Source organism: Coturnix japonica, chromosome 9 (assembly GCF_001577835.2).
Source record: "Coturnix japonica isolate 7356 chromosome 9, Coturnix japonica 2.1, whole genome shotgun sequence".
In the NCBI taxonomy this organism is placed as follows: domain Eukaryota; kingdom Metazoa; phylum Chordata; class Aves; order Galliformes; family Phasianidae; genus Coturnix; species Coturnix japonica.
Genome location: NC_029524.1, coordinates 15,237,388 through 15,252,609, shown reverse-complemented (window position 1 = coordinate 15,252,609; position 15,222 = coordinate 15,237,388). Strand labels below are relative to the sequence as shown.

General features: G+C 38.9%; 1 protein-coding gene across 4 annotated transcripts in view; it reads right to left on the bottom strand.

Annotated features, from left to right (window-relative positions):
* Positions 1-15,222, bottom strand: part of PEX5L (peroxisomal biogenesis factor 5 like) — an 88,949-nt gene that overhangs the window by 47,365 nt on the left and 26,362 nt on the right. The gene's annotated exons all lie outside the window — the stretch shown is intronic.

The following is a 15,222-nucleotide window of genomic DNA, read 5'->3' as shown; positions in this document are numbered from 1 at the left end:
CCAAATCCTTTATTCTGTCTCTCTTGTGCTGTGTGTTCTTGGTAACAAAGGCTTCTGAGTCTTAGTGTACTTACTGTTGAGAATAAAGCTCTATTTTTAATACAGTGTAGTAGGATATGTTTACCCCTTTATTTTTCTTCCCTAAAAATAGCCATTTGCCATTTATCAGACAATAGCAGTAATAGAAGAGGCAGTGGAATAATGGTGTGAATGCAGGATAACTTAATGTCCCTGACCTGGTGATGGCCTCTGTGCACAGTTTCTGCCCTGGAATGATCTCATCTGAAGTATGTTAATGCTGCAAAAGCAGCCTTAACAGCATCGTGTAAGCCCATTTGGAGGGGATTACTCTACTATCCCTTCATTTAGCTCTTCGTTTATCACACAGTCTAGAAACCTTCAGGAAACAAGTTCTTAACGTTGAGGTATTATGAGCATAGTCTTAAGATATTCTTAATTCTTTGGTGTGTACTACTACTGTGGGGAAGGAACTTTGCTAATGCAGCAGAAATTTAATTATGAAAATGAAAATAAATAATAATGGAGGAACAAGAAAGTAATTAGGACCTAATCAGAAGTTCAGCCGTTTCTTGCGCAGTAAAAGGCTCATTCACCTATCTATATCATTTTTAGCATAATGAGCCACATCCATGGCATTTATCTTTTGTATTATTCTTCTTGTTGGCTTCTGTGGATTTAAGTTCATTTGACTCCAACAACAGTGGTTAATGTTGGGTCTGTGCTGCAAGGACCCAAAGGCAATATCTGTATTTCTTACTGCTTACACTTCACTAGTACCAGATATGCTTTGTTCTCTGCTTAAACAGGCGCTCATTTTCTCCTGTATCAAGTTAATGTAATGCACTTAGAAGTAATATTCGTCATAAATGTTACTTCTTTTATTTATTTCTGCATAGTAACAATCATCTATTAAGGAAAAAAGCAGTTTGTTGGTGTTTACATCTGTTTTTCTGTAAGCTGGCAGTAAGAAGAAGCTGGTAATGGTAAATTTCTTGACAGCGAGGTTCTGGATGCTCAAAAATTCCTCATTAGGATTGCAGGTGTGAAAATTGTTAAATCATCAGTTATGCTTGTTGTGACACTTAAACGCTTTTTTTGGGGTAGAAACGGTACTGCTTGTATTTCAGAATTGGCTTCTGGCACATCGAAAATCCCTTGGATGAGTTGTAGGACTAATTAGAGGATTGCGCCTCTTCAGCTGGGCGTCAGATGCAGGACCAGTGTGTCCTATGTGGTTAAAGCTAAACTAAATCTTCGCCATAGCTCAGGGCATGATCCCTGCTGGCTGCAGAGGTTAAGTTGTCTGACAGCAGCGTGACAGCTTTTGTCAGAGTTATTTCTCTTGAGAGGTTCTATTAAGAAAAATAAATAAATAAATCTGTATTATTCTTGTAGTCCAGTGCTATACGCTGCTTGTATGCCCTTCCACAAGAACACAGTCGTTTAGAATGAGCAGTTCAGAACATCAAAATAAATCTTGATCACGTTAAAGAGTGATGATGAGTGAAGGCCATGAAGTGCTTGCAGGCCACCTCAATAAATGTCCGTGTTATGAGAGGTAATAAGAGAAAGCATCTTGCTTGTGTTTGCTATTTGTGCTATAGCCAGGGCGTAGCTGACAAACACATGGGAGGTGGTCTGGGGACATCTAGCCCCTTCCAAGATGAGGAGGTGGGGTGGGGATGATAAGATAGGATGTTTCCAATAGGAGGTATCTCTGTGTTTCTTGGCTTTGTGTTCTGCTCAGAAGGGTGCAGCTGAGCCAGCAGGGGAAAAGAAACTGTTGATGTGCTGTCCAGCATTAAGTCACTGGTCTCCTGGAGGGTTTAGGCAGAATATAGCTTTTCTATTGGCAGCGCTAATGTCAGTCTGTCAGGCAATACTATCAACTTTGTGTTCACTGAAATGCTTTATTTCACTTTGAAAGCCTTGTAAATAAGGAAGACTTGATCCAAATGTGACTCTTGCCATTAAGTTTACATCATATCATGTTAACAAGACGCTGGTGAAATAGTATGAAAGATGGTATTGTGGACTTGGATCAGCAACAAACATATAGGCATATGCTTAGACTGGCAAGGAGTGGAAGATTTTTTTTTTAGCCCAGATAGAATGAGCATAATTGAGGAAAAAAAGAAGCTGTCACAGATGGTGATAGCAGTGAGAGGCTCAATGGCGTGTGCTTCAACCCAGAGTTTGCTCCAGTGGAGTAACTGAGGGAGGTAGGATAACGTACCAAACAAGTGCCAAAATCTGAAGCTCTAAGAAACTAAACTTGCATATTTGTGTAATGTGAATCAAATCCTTGCTTCCCCTGGATGTCCATGAGCAGAAAAGAAGACTGAGAAATGTGTGTGATGGACCCGAGGGTCCTGTGCCAGAGAGCATCAGGCATAGATGATGGAATGAGGACTTCCAGGAGTGAGGCAGCCTGTGGAGTTGGCGTGGTGCAGCTCCGTGTTGTCAGAGGAAGGACAAGTGCTGTGTCCTCCTGCAGAATTCCTGGCAGAATGAGAACACAGCAGTGTTTCCCTGTGCAGGGGGGTGTTACCTGGCTCCACAAAGGAGCTGCCTTATTTGAAACCCCGCCAAGCCGTGGCTGAGCTGTAAAGACTGAGCTGAGTGTACACATCATGGTCAGGATTTTCTGTTCCCCTTCCTTTTCACACCTTAACATAAAGTGCCCTTGGAATCATTAGCAGCCAATAAACTCAAGCAGCTGATCCATGATCAGTGAAGTGAAAAGGAGAGCTTGGAGCTATTTTCGCACTCTCCTTTCCAAACTGAAATATCCTCTCATCAACCGCACTTCGGTTTTTCACACATTTTGTCTCATTTCATTAATAGAGTAAATTTGTTGGGTCAGTAACAGTGCCAGTTATTGAAGACAGTTTAGTTAAGGTAGACCAAGAACTTGTTCTTATTTCGTGTTACAAAAATGACCATTTCCTGTGTTATCCTGGAAAAAAAACAACTTTCTTTCACTCCTCTTTTCTCTCACAAGTAGATGAATACACATAGGAAACCTGAAATGAGTTGTTAATAGATACAAGAAATGAACTGTGTGCAGCAGTGAGCTTTTTGAGGATAAGTTTGGATCCAAAATACAGGCAGCGAATATGAGCAGTACATGTGTTTTGTGCTGTGATGTGAAAGGCCAGTATGAAGTTTCTTTACTGACTTGTAAAGCAAAGGCTACATGCACAACTGGCTTTCTGTGCACAAGAGAAAGGTCAAGAACAAAACACGGCCTTGTTTGTCTCATATCTGCCCACACTGGTGCTGTTATTACCACGCCTGACTTCTTTAGACCAGCCTTCACAACTTCAAGCCAGTTATTTTAATCTAACAACAAGTATTACAGGCTTCAGTAAGTCATGGATGCTTTTCAGTTTTTACAGTTACTGTAGAAACTAAGAAAAGGAGAACTTGGCAAGGGTTTTCAGTAGGATTTTTCTGTAGCATTAAGCAAGTACCTTTACATTTGGGGGTTGCATGAGTCATGTGATGCAGTAATGCCTAGTAATTCCTGGTTTTTAAAGCTATAAGACTGTCTGTGCTCATCCTAGTTAACCACATATATAACAGTTACCAAAAAGCTTTGTTTTGTACATCACTTGTAGCTCACAGGGATTATCCTCAAATATACATTCATTTATAATGAAAAAATATCAGTGCATGGTGTAGTTCTCAGCTCTCTGATGCTGACCCTGACTGAGGGAAGGTTTACTGTCCAGGTGTCCCTGTAGTTCAGAGAAAAATGAAGCTGATAGACTGAATTGCTGCTGCTCATGCCGTGCACCCACAGAAGCCATTTTGCTGTTTGCTTTGTCACCTCTTCACTTTAGTGGTTCAGGATGCTGTTACACCCCGTGACTTCAATGACCTGCTCAAGTGTCACTGCTAGACCTGCTGGGGAATTTTGCAGTGTTACCTTTCCCAGGTTCACGCTTCAAGTTAGGTGTGATGTTGAGCAGAGAGGATTTTATGAATGTACATTTCTGTGTCTGTTGGCCTTAGAATTCTCTGTAGTAGAGCCCAAATGGTACCAGAGCGCCTTTTGTCATACCAGTGTTCTGTTTCAAATTATCACTTGCTATCTGTTTCAAGTTATGACTTGTATACATTCTCCTAGTAAAACATATATTGATATTCTACTGCAGAATAGTAATGTAAGCTGAGTCTGTGACCTTCATCTTTACTCTTCTAAAATATACTCTGTAAATATACCGACACTTTGAAATTTGTCCTCTGAGAACTGCGTGTTCAATGAGTCAGAAATTGTATCAGAACTAACATAAGGAATTTCTGCTGCACTTTTTGAGGCTTGGCCTGATATATGTTGCCCACTATCCTGTTATACTGAATATCATACCTTGAAACAGTCAGCCCGTGAAATACTCTTTAATGATACTGGCAGGTTAGAATTATGCTGCAGGCCAGCAGAGCACAGCTGAGGCTTCTTCTGAACACAGATTAGAGTGCAGCAGCTATTGTACCATGTTGGCATTTCTCCTGACTTTTAATTTGATTTAATATTATTTTAGAACAAAGACATTTGTCTGGACTGAAAGATGGGATACCTTATAAAATGCTCTTAATAAAGCCATGCCCAAGCAGAACTATTGGCCCTGTACTCAGCAATGGGGAAAAATTACTTCAAAACAAAGGTCAAAAACTGTTAAAAAATAATCAAATTAAGAGGCTTATTTCTTTCTTGCTAGGTAAATACACCTTGTCTTTGCATAGTTAATTCTTCTTACCCTAAATGATGCATCAACTAAGAAACTTTGTCTTGACTTGATCACCACATTTTTGTTCTCTCCCAGCAGGACAATTGCGCTTTAGAACCAGCAGGCTCCCCACCGTTAGGGATCTATAAAAAGATTCTCTTACTGATTCATCTTCTAAATGTTTCCGTGACACGGTTTTGATGTTAAAACAAGTATGGAAGTGTGTTTTGTGGCACATGAATCATGTGACAAAGCTTTTGGTGACAAAGCTTTTGTTGACAAACTTATATAGCAGCTGTCATGGGGTTATTATATCTGTCACAGTGATGCTCACTAGGGAGCACGTAAATGCACCCTGAAAGATTACCTATGCCTTGAACGCAGTGCTGATATTTCTAGTGCTTTCTCTCCTTTATACAATTTGAACAGAGAAGTACCAAGCTGTGTTAGTCTCCTTGGGAGAGAAGATTTTATTCAGAAAACAGACACTATCTTATTTTCTTGGTCCCAGACAGTGGTTCAGTGATGTAAGCTATGAAATTTTGTGTTCTGTGTTGAGCTTTATACCTTAATTCATAGTATGAATAAATAGGGGTGTCTTAAAATGAAATGGCAATGGAGACTTGCCCCTGTCCACACTTACACCTTGAAGGCACATTCACTTGATGTGTGCTGCTGATCTGTAGCTGTTACATGTCTGCAAAATCTGTGTTCGTTTCAACATTTGTAGAAATTACATGCAGCTGTCAGACATATCAATCAATCCTTTTCAGTGAAAAAGAAACATGGGCATTTAAAGTTGATGGACATACGTTCAATCAGAAGTGTTTGGTTTTTTGTTTCAGAGCTTTCAACTTTAACACTTCTTATTTTTGGGGCTAGTTTCACTGTTTTCAGGGATGAAGTGCTGAAGAGAAAAACAAGTTTTCAAAGCTTCTCTTTTCTTGATTGTGCATTTTGTAAGAACTACCTGATGTCAGCAGCAAGTGGAATAACAAGCAGCAGGAGCAGAGAGATGTAAAGGAATCTCTGAATTTGATGGCAAGGCTTAGCAGTCAGCAGGAGATCTTTGCAAGGTGCCTGTTGGCTCTGCAGTAGAGCAGAGCAGCCCCTGAGTGCTTGATGTTTTGTTTTTTTTCCTGGCATCCTGCTGGGTGGATGGATGTGAGGAAACTCTTCTTCAGTAGAAAATTCAATTAAAAGTGGTTCAAAATTGTGAACAAAAGCCAGAGGCCATATAGGAGCATACTGGCGAAGAGTGCATCCGTGTGATAGGTGGGTTGAAAGAGAAAAGGGAATGTGGCACAAAGGGTAAATAGTAAGAATAGCTGTCCCTCACCACTTGCGAGGGAAAACATTTTGGTTAGTAATGTGAAATAAAGGATGAAACTATACATAAACTACAGCCATTAGTACTACAAGAAGTCAAAATTTTACTTCCTTTGTTCATAAAGTGATTGAAGAAAATGAAGGGCAACAAAAACACACTGTTTTCCTTCTTTGTTGCTGGAAATCTAAGCTGTGAAACAAAGTATTGAAAAATTACAATTGACTTATAGACTATATATGTGTGTGTATATATATGTTATATAATATATATGTATTATGGAAATCCCAACAGTTAATAGCTTTTGTAGTGTAGAGCTAGCAATTAGCAAGCCAGGTTAAAATGCAACAAATACTCCTATTGGAGGGTTTTACACTGCTGCCTATCTTTGTTGGTGTTGCTATGTTGCAGGTCTGTGAGAACCTAAATATGGTGTGTTCTACAACTATTTCCTCAAGCTGACCTGTTGGTAGTTCATAGCGGGAATAGACAGTTTTGCATATCCCCTCTGCTTTCATCAAGGTCTGAGTAATGCAATTATAAATACAGAAGCTATATTCGATGTTCTAGTTATAGATACACGTAAAAGATGAAAGCTTGTCTAACATCTAAGTATATCCATCAACATGTATAAAACCCAAATCTCACACATCTATATACTAAATATATTGCTCTATTAATAGTTGGGGATGCGGCACAGGCCAGCATTTGTTATCTGCCCTTAGAGCATTAACCTGGTGGAACTGAGGCAGTAGTGATGGTCTGACCCTGTAAGATGGTAAATGCTCACAATCTCATTGCCCTCTCCAGCTATAAGGGGTGCTCAGCAAATCCGGTAAGCAGGAATTATATTTACCAAAATAAGTTGTCCTTCTCTTGTTGTAATCAGTTGTATTCCTGAAGCAGTAAAAAACATTAAGAATCCTTTAAAAATAAACATTAAAAATTGGCACACAATTCCTGTTCATCCAGTACAAAATAATGTATGAACTGAAATTTCTAGTGTGACCTAACTGTAGTTCCAAGCAGCGATTGAAGCTCATGAATATATTGTATGAATGATCAGGAATTATAATCAAACGTGTCATGAATATTTAGAAATGCGAGAGTCTGAAGTCATCCCTCATTAGTGTGCACAGCTGCAGGCAAGCCATGGGAAACCTGGGTTGTAAGTACTCTGTATCAGTTTTACATTGCATATGTATTTAATAGATATTGACAGAAGTCACAGTCCTGTTTTCAGTTTCACAGCAACTTGCTGTTCCAAATCAGGGATGAAGTTGCCTTATAAATACTTGTTTCTAGAGAATGGAGACAGGTGTTGAGGTGAGAACTGCTGAGGTCAGACAGGAGAAGGGAGAACACAAATAACGAGATATGTCAGAAGTGAAAGAAAAGACTGATGAGATTATCAGCCCTCACAAAGTGTGCTGTGGGATGAGCTCAGCCAAGGGTTTATAGGAGGGAAATGTGTTAGACATGATGAAGTGAGACTATAAGCATGTACTCAGCACGGAAAGTTCCTCTGCTTCTGTGCTCATGTGCATCGTGCAGATTTATTTCTGAATTTCTACTGTGTTATTGTGGTTAAAGGTTCAGAGGGAGTAAGAATCAGTTCTCTCCCTTGGATTTGACAGCCTCAGCTTTCTGAGGAGTTTGCCACAGCAATTGTGGCGTAGCTTAAAATGCATGGCAGCAATCAATAGCTACAGCAAGTGGAGCTTGGGAGCTGTGCCTTCATAATAATAACTCATCATGGTTCGCTTTCAGTATTTATGCATAATGATTAAGATTTGTGGATTTTGGAAAACTTCTGCTCAAGTCAGAGCTGTCTCACAGCCACTTTGAATAGCAGCAGGCACATTGCTCTTGTGGTACAAGCATACGCCTGCTACTTGTGCAATGCATGTGGTTTGAGGGCAGGTAAAATAGATCTGTTTCATGGTAATGTTTTTAATAATGTTATGACAGCATGCAGATTATCAACATATATTAGTACAACCTGTGTTTTAAATCCCAGTCTTTGTGTTAACTTCTTGCAGTGATTAATTGTGTTGTTGGGTCTCCAGCAAGGTGTGTCTTCTTGTTACTTTTAATAGTCTCACAAGACACATGCAACTAGCTGTAGTAGTGGTAGATCGTGATTCAGTTCCCTAGAGCTTTTCATAAGAAGGAGGATTATAAAGAATGGATGGCATCTGTTCAGGGTCATCCAAAAATATTAATGATTGGTGAAATCTTTGCACATTGTAGCATAAGCTGATTTTCAACTGAAGCTTTGCTGTGACTTGATAAAGCTCTGAGCTGTCCTGCATCCAGACTTCAGCTGTTTGTAGAAGTGAGATTGGACTTCCTATTGAGGTATAAAGTTAAAATTGGTAATAAACAGTGAAGGTTTTGTCTTAAGCCCCAGAAATATATTGTACACATGTGACCTGTGTGATCCTATAGCTTTGCGTCTTCATGCAGTGCACTTAGAAAATGCCCCAGTTGCTGTCTGCCAATAGGCATTCTTGTGTTCTGAGGCACAGTGGTGTTTTTTCTCATTAGCTTGTTTTGGGGGGATGTTTTAGCTGAACTTTACACATTCTCTGTTAAGTTGTAATCTAGAGAATTAAGCTTTTAAACATGTGTGATCTACCTTGCATAATGAGCTTCTTTTCTAGCTCAAATTAGTAAAAAGACTCAGAGCAGTGAGTGGAATTCAGAGTGGAATCTTATTTTCAAGAAGCCGTGAAAAAGATTCAGAAGCTGCAGAAACATGAATGTGGGAGTTCTAGAGCTTTTGTACGGTTGTATTTCAACGACATGCACTCGCTTGCAATTATTCAGGTTATACATAATGCTTTTCTAAACGTACACCGGGGCGTAAATCTATTTGAAGATCCAGCTGAAAAGTTGCATTGTTTCCAAAATTTGGAAATATTGTTTTACCCAGTGCATTTGTAAAGTGTCAGGTAGAGCGAATGAGAGCACACTACAGTTCTTTCTGAGGACAAAGGTATATCACATAATCAAACACTGAAGAGTAAAACTGGAATTAAATTACTAAAGTCCAGAGCACTAATCAGCTGTGGTAGTAGCCTGTTTGGTTTTATGCTGTACAGTCCTCTTCTTAGAATGGACTTTGAGTTCTCAGTGCACAGCATGGCTGTGGTATGTGTGCTGTGACAGGGAGCAGCTGTTTATCAAAATATCAAGCAGCTGAAAAATATCCTGAAGCTGAAAATCTACTGTAGGAATTTTTTATTTTTTTTTATTTTTTCCAAGAGGACAGTTTATTGACAAAGCTTAAAGTTAATTTTGGAGCAGGGTTCAGTAACGTAAAGTGATTTATTTTCCTCCTGTCTGTGTCTATGGACCTTCTGAAGCTAATTGGGTCTCTTGGCACATCACATTGCAAAGCCGCTTGGCTTCACCCATGTTGTGAATTCAGCAAGCTCTTTTCAAAGCACTCAGGTGTTATGGGGCCTCTCCTGGGAATCTGCTGCTTCCTGAGGAAGGCCAGGTGCATCGTGCCTCCTAATTCTGTCTTCATAACTTTCAGTCTGCCCTCCTTTGAGCTCCTATCTCCCCAATGCTCAATGTATCTTTGACAGAAAAAAAAGAAAAAAAAGAAAAAGTAGTTGTGTTGTGGTATGTTTTAAATCAGCCTAAAGTACATACAATCCTACATCCTCCCTTAGGCAATTGTGGGTGGACTTCTGCATCCATGCAGAGGCAGGATTTGGGTCTAATTGATGATGGAAGCATTGAAAGTGGAATTGGTTATAGCTCCTCTATTGGTGAGTCCAGCTGAGATCTGTGCTGTTGCCAGACAGTCTCATTGATCTCGCTGCTCTGTCACCAGTGGGCTGGTATAAGCTTTGGTCCAGCAGGCGACTTGCCTTCTGCTGGCCATTCCTGTGTGCAAGCAAGAGGAGCATAAATCAGCTACTTCTTTACCATCATTCTGTCTAACTCTGCTTCACTTAGCTGTTATTTGCCAGCAAATACTGTAATTCAGCCTTTGTGTTAGTTCTGTGGAGGAAGTAAAGGACACCACAGCATGGGGCTGGAATTAAGCCATTGGAAGTTCTTCCTACAAGACACCAATGTATCCTCCAACTTTCTCAAGAGTTTCCTTTACAAAGAAGTCATTAAATTTCCTTTGCCAGAGAGTGAGTGATATTTGGTCCTTGTGAACTTCCAAAATGCAGCATGTGGCTGCAGAGCGTGTGGCTGAGGAAGTGGCCAAAACAGCTCTGTCAAGATGGAGCTTCCCACAGGATTCCCTCTGAAACGGTTCATAATTGATTTTATGAATATTGCTGATGGTGTAACAGTTGGGGTTTGTAGGCAAAAATGGCAGAAACTAATTGCACTTCACCGCAGTGTTATAATCTGATACTAATCTCTACTTTTAATCTGCTTTGATTTGTTTTCACATGGAGGAATGGATGGCCCGATCTGTGTCACGTTTTGAGACTGATATGTATGAGCAGTGCTCTTGTGTGGAGGGGACAGTGGCTCGTTAGTGTGTGTTCACAGAAAGGAATGTTACACTCAGCATTATGTGAGACAATCACTTCAAAATTATAAGCAATCTGCTTCTATATTAAGATATTAAGAGTAAATTTAATCTGTTTAATAACTAGTTTCTACCAGTATTCTCATTAAAAGAGGATATGTCACTCTCTATTTTCTAAAGAGTAAAAGATGTTATAATAATGAGAAATGTGCTGAATAGATGCATGGCTGCATTACTTTTTTTTTTTTTTAAGCTGGAAAAGGTACTAACTAGGGGAAATGTAAATGCCTGACCTTTAGATTTCTGTTGGAGTTGTGAATGTTTGCCTTTGTTTTGAGAAGAGAAATTCTTACATGATTTGTGTTGGAATTAGAGAGGATGGCTTTGAAGACTAAACCATGGAATCTGGCTACAGAAATAAGGATTCTGAAGAAATATGTGCTTCAACTACATTATGTCTGAAGGCCACAAATGAGGAATAATTTTAGATTGTGCTTTCTGACAATTTCATTGTGTTGATGTACCTACATCAGTTTGTTTGTTTGTTTTAACATGTAAAATTCTAACAGAAAACCAGACACTTGCTCCCGCTTTGTTTTCATTGCATTGTGGTTCATTTTGGCTATAAACTGTTTGTGACAGTGCACATCGTTTGGCATAAGCAATCACAAATGCTCTGACAGATCCATGCTCAGTGCATCTTACTGCTATTATATAAAACTAATCACTGCTTGTGTACCTGCTACAGGCAGGCTCTGCCTTCTCTGCTGAACATCATGTTCTTTTCCATCATCTTAATTGTGATATAGACACTGGTCTCTATTTGCATCCTTGCTAGAAACTCATGATTAACTGTGATCTAATACTAACCAGTTTCTGGTGCTAGACTGCAAATCATGAGTAATCATTTTGCCAAGCAGTGTCACTCACATAGCCATTAAGCTAAAATAAGTCTTCAAAAGAAAGAAAAGAAAATGAAAAGAAAATGTACTTAAAACAGTAAGAATTGGAGTGTAAGCCTTTTTCTCTAGTGAGTATCTGATGTAAATAATGAATCTCTGCATTATAAATGACATGAGGGATGTGTTGAGCATTCACTCCCTTCTTCCTGCTGAGAAATCATGTGTGAACAGACCTTGATTTTCAATTACAGGCTTTTTCTTCAGTTATTGAACAAGTTCTCATGTAAACATGTTTCAGCCTACTGAAGGGTTACAGATGTGTTTTGAAAACTCTGCTTCTGTGCAGTGTGCTGCCTGTAAGGATGTGGCATTGGCACTCTATTTCTTGGTTGGATGAATATGGTTCTGGCAAAGACTTCAGAAATATAATCAGAGCTAAAACCATTTTTTAACAGCTGATAGGAGAAGATGGCTGAGTAAGGGATCTTTACATATTCTATTCTGGGTTTCTTGAGCTGAACCTTACTAAGGCACTGTTATGAGGGGAAAATATCTTGTATAGTATTTGATGTGGTGAAACATTAAGCATACGTATGTATTTCTATGTCAGGATTTAAGCCTCAGGCATTGTGAGAATCTGTTCAAGCCTTTATCTTAAATCATTTAAGTGTTGGCCTCTCCAGAGCAGTGTTAATCATCACTAAATTTTGTAAGCTAATGGTGCTAATACATTTAGGAGGAAAGATTGTGCCAAACAAATTTAACTATTATTGTATAAGAGATACTGGTGTTGTTTTGGCGCTGTCTAGGCCCAGAAACTTTGTATAGGGATATTTACCTGATTTTATCTTAGGATAAAGGACATGTTAGAAGGATCTGATATTGCTATAGGTGATGATCTTGCTATAAGTAAGAGATGACCTCTTTCCAAGGGTCTTCCTTTTACTTTCTTGTAATGTTCTTTACCATCTGTCATTGTCCAACCTCAAAGAGACTGAAATTTTGGCAGTCATGTATTTTGAACACTCTTATCTTCAAGATGCAACTATTAGAGTGACCCTAGTCTGCTTGTGCAGAATTTTGTCTAGATACAGCCTTTGAAAAAGAGGTGTATAACCAGTTAATGCCTGTCCTTTAAAGGGAATGTTTTGCACTTTTTATCCCAAGCAAAACTGCTTATCTATTGCAAAGGATTTGCTGTATTTACTAATGAAATACAGCAAAGCAGCTTGCCTTTTAGTTGCGAATTATACAGGAGTGTAGGACAGCACATAGTAAGCCTGAATTTTATAGGAGGTATTTATTGCTAATATAAAAATTGAAAGGATATTATCTCAGCAGCTCGAGAAACATTAGAATAGCACTGTATTGCACACAGAAAATGTGCTAGATCAATTACAATTTCTTGTGATAGACTTGAGTTCTGAAAGGCAATATAAATTCTAGAGAGACTTAATGTGTAAAAGTAGACATTAAAATGTAAAGTGAAGCTTACATTCTACTGCAGAAGAATAACGTTTTTGGGTAGATCAGATTGAAGCAATTTGTTACAACTCGATAGCAAACTTTTCAATCTTCATAGTACATTATAAGTTAGAGATGCATAAGAATTTCAAAATTTTTGAGCAAATGCGTTATCAAGTGTTTCTGTGGATTTCATTGAGAGTTTTGATTGACCACATGTCCAGCTTCTGGATACTTATTTTCATTTGCGTATCTAATGTTAAGAGAAATCACTCATAGGAAAAGTAAGAGCTGTCTGAAAGATTAAAATTGCCATCCCCTTTGAAGTGATAGAATTGTCTGTAAAAGCCTTGGGAGCTTGCAGATATTTCATTTAAAATTCTTTATTGTCTCTTGGTTTTGTAGGTTTATCTGTCTGTCTATCTATCTATCTATCTAGATATATTCTTCCTATTTTTTATCTGAGAAAGTCATGTTATTCCAAGACTTATAAAAAACAGCCCATATTATGTGATCTGAAACAGCCCAAGATGCAGAGAGATTTTTGAGAGATAGGGCATGCAGTTTGCAAGGCTAAACCTTGGGAAGCCTTCACAAGAGGAGGCCCACATGTCTCCATTTCTGCAGTTTTTGTCATCACCTTTCCTCTACGTGCTATCCCAGAATTGGTGGTGGAATACTGGCTGTTTAAAATGCTAGAAGCTTTTATTGTGTCTGAATTTGTTGAAAGATACAGGATGCATTTTAATGTTGTTCTGTAGGATGCAGAAAATGTAATGTAGTATGTGAAACAATTCCTGCATAAGTTCGTTCTTCCTTTCAAGTACAATATGGAATCTCTTCTATGCTGTGGTTGATCATATCCCAAATCATTTTAAGCAAATTGCAGGCTATTTGGTTTAGTAGAAAAGTTTATGTAGGGAAATATAGAGGCTGATTACTATCCCATGATTAATCTCATGCATGACAGTTGAGAGATACTTTCAGTTTTTGTGGTTTTTTTTTCTGAATTTTTTTCACAAAAATCTTTCATTTGTTCATGGCTGTCTCATAAATGCCTACACAGCTGATGCTGTTTCTAACATTCCTTCTTCTATGGTGTGGTAAAGCCAGATAATCCGCTCATAATTAGAGGTAGCTTCTTTTATGAATGTTTCTGAAATAATTCAGTCAGCAGCTGTTCCTCCCTCTAGTGACAGTAATCCATTTGAAGCATGCTTCTTCAGTGTAGCTATTCCCACACGGGTCTCAAGAGGTAAGGATCTGTGTGCCCTGTTTTGCAGGCAGACTCTCAGGAACAGAGTGATTTACTGAGAATCACACAATTCCATGGATAAGCAAGGATTTGGGTATTTCACTCCACTGCATGAGCATGCTTTCTAATCAGTTAATCGCCCTTGCTTTATTAGTTGGGAAGCATGGTTACTGGTTTTGAATTGGTCTCTTGCATACCTCCAGTGGAGGCGTGAACCTCTGCACTGTGAGTTTGCTTCTGTGAATGACATTTCTCAGTCTTCCTCAACATGATCCATGAGTTTTCCTTAACAGTGAGTTTTTCCTGCCTGTGGCCCACAGGTGGAAAAGCACTGGTGTGAGTTAAGGTTGACTGGATAAATTAGCAGTTTGCAATAGGAAAATGTTTGTCTTTGTAGTCCTGCTGTCTGGGTGGCTCTTGAATCACCTGGACATTCTAGACCAGATTTTGTACCCAAATCATTTGCTCCTTTGTTTTATTTAAGCTAAAGCCTTGTTTTTACCTCCCTTACAATGGAATTTTATGTGATTATGCAGTTTATCATCTAAATTTGACCGCTACTGTGTGACACAAAAATGGGACCAGGTCTTCTCTGTTAAATCTTTTATATTTAGCTAACTGAAAGTTGAGCAGAAACCAGTTTCCTGTAACTTTACACTCATTCATACTTACACATTCATCACACTGAAAACTGACAACAGAAGTTAGGCTAATTTTAATTAGTGACATTAAAAATATGGTAGGATCTACGTAAACTGCAAAAGTTGGAGGTGCAATAGCAGCATGTCTGTCACGCAAGAATTTCTACCTAATCCCTGCTATAAAACCTATCCTACAGTCACTTTACTCTGTAGTGTCTCATATGTTGTGTTTGGTCTGGACTTTTTAAATGGTGTGTGCTCAGCACCAAGCAAGTGAAAAACAAGACAAATGTCCCCTGCTTCACTACCCACTTTCTTCTGACTGCTCCTTCTGTCAGCCTCCTACTCTTGCTTGTAGTAGACTTGTGA